The sequence below is a fragment of the Nomascus leucogenys genome, chromosome X (genome assembly GCF_006542625.1).
Source record: "Nomascus leucogenys isolate Asia chromosome X, Asia_NLE_v1, whole genome shotgun sequence".
Taxonomy (NCBI): Eukaryota; Metazoa; Chordata; class Mammalia; order Primates; family Hylobatidae; genus Nomascus; species Nomascus leucogenys.
This window is the reverse complement of record NC_044406.1, coordinates 76,139,604-76,144,872: the sequence shown is the minus strand read 5'-3', so window position 1 is coordinate 76,144,872 and position 5,269 is coordinate 76,139,604. Positions and strand designations below refer to the sequence as shown.

Here is a 5,269-nt window from a genome sequence, read left to right as displayed (position 1 = left end):
TATTTGTATTGTCCAAGGAGAAAAAAATGCTAGTCTCTTTTTTTTTTTTTTTTTTACAAAGGCGTTTAGTTTATTCTCATCAGTGTCACTGATATTCTCATGGTTCACATTTGCCAACGCCGCTCCTCTCCTTACAGTAGTTAAATGTGCAATCTCACTTGGGGGCCCAGGGAGGGGTGGGGGCTCGGCCCAGGGTGGGGAAGGCGTTCGCACTTCACGTGGGCAGGGTGGGCAGCCTGTCCTGCGTGAAAGAGGTGTGGGTGAATGGGCGGCCAGGGAAGGGGAGTTGGCAGGGGAGGGCCCCACAGTCTTTTTTCTCTGGTGGTTGGTGATTCTCCATTCAGATTCCTTCCTGGCTGCCCAGGGTGGGGGAACCATGCAGCTCAGGGCAGGGCAGGGGAGGAAGAGAAGGAAAAAGCAGCAGGCCGCCCAGGGGGAGGGGTGGAGGGTGAACGGCACGGCAAGGGGGGCACAGGGGTGACTCCTGGGGTAAGGCACAACCCTGTCTTTGGCTCTCCTGGTGAGGAGTTTCCTCCCCTGCACCCCCTGCCCAACCCTTCTCCCCATCTCCCCAACCCCCAGACCCACACACAGTCCCGGGAGCCAAGGGGCACCTCCTGGGGTCCCTGAAACAAGTGGGCTCTGCCACCCAAGCCAGTGCCGCAGGGACTTGAGGAGGGACACCCAAGGAAAAGGCAGAGAGGGGCAGGCAGGGGCCTACCCAGGACAAGGGGGTGGGGGTGAGAAGACCCCAGGCCCAGGAGCTGGCCCCCCCCGCCCCAACTAAGGCCTGGAAGTGGGGGAGCACCTGCTTCCTTTCAGGGGTCTGGCTGGAGCCCCAGTTTGCCCCTCGGCCTCCGTCAGGCCCAGCCGCTTGCCAAGTGACCAGGGCATTGTGCTTTGGGGTAAACGCTGGGGTGGGGTGGCAGGCCAGGAGGCGGGGGGAGAGGAGGGGTGACTAAGGTGCTTGTGCTTTAGCTGGGGGTGTCGATATCCCCCACTCGGGCCAGCTGGGGGCTAAGGTGCCAGGCCCCGGCCAGGAAGACAGTGCCAAGACCCCAGCCAGACCCTGGCACTCATGACTGACCCCCGCAACAAGCAGATGTTAAGAGGGACCCCCCAGTGGGCCGGCGAGGCTGCTGGTCCCATCATCGGGATGGTCTCCAAATCAGATTACAAGGGTCCAGTAGGGGCTGGCCCCCACCCCATCTCCTGAAATCCCCCTGCCCCTGGAGAGACCCCTGGGAGCAGTGGGTAGCGGGGGTTGGGGAGGCAGAGGAAAGGCAGGGAGGACGAGGGCCAGAAACGCAAACAAGGATGTGGATGTGGATGGTGAAATGACACCCCGCATAGGGGGATGGGGAGTTAAAAAAGAAAAAAAACTCTCTGCCTTCACATGAAAATCTAAAACAAAAAACCACCCAGTCTGGGCGAGAACAAAAAGAGAGGAATGGTAAAAGAGAAAATTCTGCAAATAACTGCTAACAATGGAAGTCCCGGCCCTGCCCTGCCCTGCCCAGCCCCCAGGAGCTGGGCCCAGCCAACCAGCCAAGGCCTGGGACACCTTTAAACTATAGCCCTGTTGGGGAAGGTGGACAGGGGAGGGGAAACCCGGTCGGACCCACAGGAGCCTAGGCAGCAGCTGGGACTGGAGTCCTACCATGGAAACACACACCCGCACTCCACACACACACACACATTCAGCCTGCCCCCCAGCCCCCCAACACCACCCTGCCTTCCAAGGCCCCCCCACCCCTGGGGACCGAGGGGGACAACAGACACAGCCCCATTGGTTTGAAAAATAAAAGGAATCTTATACTTCAATATTTCATTCGCTAAAAAAAGTTTTAAAAATTATGTACAGGGGGGTGGGGGCCAGGAGCCCTGCTGTGGGGCGGGGTGGGGGTGGGGAGATGGAGAGAGGGGCAGCAGCCCCCCAGTCTGCTCCCCTGGGTTCCAACCCACGTCCTACTGCCTCTTGTATCTTCATTTGTTTGAAAGCAAAACTTCTGCACACACACACGCACACACTCTGCCAGCCCTGGAAACCTCTCATTCTATCCTCCGAGACCCTTGGTCTGTCCCCAAGAGACCCCCCCTCCTTTAGGACCTGCCTCTCTGAGGCCCCAGAGGATCAAAGGGGGCAACAGAGGCGGAAAAGAGGAGAAAGGGCACCGGGCACGCCACTGCCGGCCACCTTAGGTCGGTTGTGCAATTTCTCGGAGCCTGTTTCCCCAGCTATAAAATGGGGTAGTCCCCACGGCCTCGCCTACCCCAGCCCCCAGGCGCAGGGATAGACGAGGGTGACAGGAAGGCGCTTTTGGAGACGTGGAAGCACTGGGAGGTGGTGGGAGGTGTCCTGAGAACCCCTGGGGCCCCCCTCAAGTCTCAATGGGCTACAGTGAGGGGCGGAGGCTGAAGAAGGCTTCCTCGAGGTGGCCCAGGGCCTGGGGAGGGGCCTTCCCAAGACCCCCAGGCCAGCCCCCTCCCCTGGTGGGCCTGGTGAGTATGGAGATGACGGCTAGGGGTTAGGTTGGGGAGCCAGAACTCCCCCACTGCACGAGTGTGTGTTAAAGAAGGCAACACGGACCTCACGCTACCTGCCCTGCAGTCCTCTCCCGGCCCAGCTCTCGGTGGGGAAAGGGGGTGGGACAGGAGGGGCAGTGGGCCGGGAACATGCAGCACCCACCGCGGGTCCTGGGGAGGGACAGACAGTAGCTCATGACCAAGATGGTGGGTATGCGTGTGTGTTGGGAGGGGGAGTGTGCGGCCCCGCATGAGGCCGGGTGGGTTACTGCAGGGCTTCGGCCGAGGGACCCGCCTCACCCTCATGGCTGGCGTTCTCGAAGCCATGCTCCACACCCATCATGTCCGGCTCGATCTTGCCCGTTTCACTGATGAAGGTGGTATAGGCGTCATCCTCAGCCTTGAGCACTTTGACCTTGGGCATCCAGCTCTTGCGCACGACGCGGCGGGCATTGGTGCACATGTAGGCCGCGATGGCATTCATCTCGCTCTCCTTGAAGTTGGGGGCGAAGTTCTGGCAGTAGTACTTGACGGCGTGGAGCACGCGGCTGTCCAGGGGCTTCCGACGGGGATCGTTGGTAGAAGAGCGGATGCCGGTGCTGCAGCTGTTGGCCAGTGTGTTCCGGTCAAAGAAGGAGGCCAGGAGCCGCCGCAGTAGGACCTTGTGCCCCGTGCCTGCGCTGACGTGGCAGTTCATCAGCTGCGCCCTTGTGATGTACACGTTGGTGCCTGTCACCAGCTCCAGCTTCTCAGAGGAGTCGCCCTCGTCGTAGAGCTTGGGGTGGCAGCGGTTCCCAATTTGGTTGATAAGTTCAGCTGGGAGAGATGCCAGGTCTTGCCGAACCCGGATGCGATTTCGGGACTCAGGGGCTACCTGCTCCGGGAGGGCCTCCACCTTCTCGGCTGTCTGGCCGACGTTCATCATGCTGTACATGGTGTACATGTTGCAGATCTGCCGGTACTGCTCATCCATGCCCTCCTCACCACCGTCCTCCTCCTCGTCCTCCTCATTGTGGTACGAGCCAGGGCTGTCGCTGGTGTAGGCGCTTGAGGTGCCTGGGCTGGTCCGCTCCGAGGTGCTGGGCCCACTCACCACACCCCCTGCTGCCGCCACCCCACCGGCCTGCTGCCCTGCTCCCGCGGCCACGGCGGGCTGGGCTGCTGCCACCACCGGAGCCTGTTGGGGTGGCGGGGGCTGGTGAGGCCGGTTGGCAGCCAGGGCCGGCGTGGAGAACTTGGCCATCTTGCGGCTGCCGTTGCCGCCCCCCCCCGGCCTCCTTCTGGCCACTGTCCCACAGCCGCTTGGCCACGGACATGCACTGCACGGAGTCCGACTCCTGCTGCTCCGTCTTCACCCGCGACACGAGGGGCAGCGGGGTGCTACAGGCTGGCCAGCCCGATGTCTGCGCCACGGGGCTCTGGGGCTCCGACGATGGGGCCTCCTCTGCGTGCAGGCCCTGGGAGTCGCAGCTCCGGGAGCTTACCTTGAGGAAGAACTCGGTGCCCTTCTCCATGATCTCCTGGATCTGCAGGAAGCCAGCCGTGTACATGAGCAGGAACTGGTCACCCACGTTCATGCTCAGCCGGCCCGTGTAGCAGAAGCTGAGGATCTGCTGGAAAGACTGGGGCTGCACGGCCGCCGGCAGCTCCACCACGGCGCCGCGGCTGTTGTTGAACAGGTCCCGGAAGTAGGAGCTGCTGGCAGCAAGCACGGCCCGGTGGGCCTTGAAGGCATGGCCCTTGACCACCACTGACACGTCACAGTACAGGCCCTGCAGCCGTTGCTCATTGAGGCACTCCAGGATGCTGTTGCCGAAGTTCGGGATCTCCATCTGCAGTGTCTGGGCCATGGCGGCGGATGCAAAAAGTGGTAAGGCTGAGATTCAAACCAGGGTCTGCCTAGGCACCACAGCCTGTGACTTCCCTTGCTTGTATCTTCCTTCCTCTTCCCCTCCTCAAAATCACTGCCACCATCCTGCGCCGTGGCCGCACTCGGGGGGGTCCCGGCGGGCTCCGCAGCGGCGGCTGGGGCCGGGCCTGGGCCCGGGGCGCGCCCCGCTGCGCCGGGGCCTCGGCCTCCGCCTCCGCGGCCTTCGTGGCCTCCGCCTCAGCAGCAGCGGCAGCCGCGGCGGCCATTCATTGTGCGCTAGTCTCTTACAGTCCAAAATATGAGAAAAGTACCTTTTGTTCCTGCTTTTTCAAACTGCAATCAGTGCTTAGATAATTTTATATTAGAAAACAAAGTTTTACAAAAAATTGTATCAAACTTTGTTTTAACATGTTAACTTTATTCTCACAAAACTGCTCTCTCTCTGTATACACAGACACACTCACACACAGCTTTTGGTATAGAAAATTTGCACTATTTGCAAATTCTTTGCAAAAAATATATTACATTTAGCCAACAAACCATGTGTAAATGGGTAATGAATGTTAACAGAAAATCCACAAAAGAGAAAAACTGATTGTCCAATAAACATGTGAAAACATGCTCAGAATCACGAATAATGAAATAATGCAAATGAAATTAACGAATATAATTTTATATTCATCAAGCTGGCACATATTAAAGTACCTTAAGATATTGATATTGATACTGTCTAGGATGTAAAGTTATGGAGCAGAAATTTACTCTCACTGAAAGTGGGAGTTTACATCAATAAATAATTTTGGCAACATCTAATAAAGTTGCAGATGCACATACCCAATGGTCGAGATTTCCACTCCTAAATATAAGACCATG

General features: G+C 58.8%; 1 pseudogene across 1 annotated transcript; it reads right to left on the bottom strand.

The window, feature by feature from the left end:
• Nucleotides 1-37: 37 nt before the first annotated feature.
• On the bottom strand, nt 38-4,378 carry LOC100580953 (annotated as a pseudogene). Its single transcript, XR_004028787.1, has one exon. The product of XR_004028787.1 is annotated as a nucleus accumbens-associated protein 1 pseudogene (transcript).
• Between the last annotated feature and the right edge of the window lie 891 nt (nt 4,379-5,269).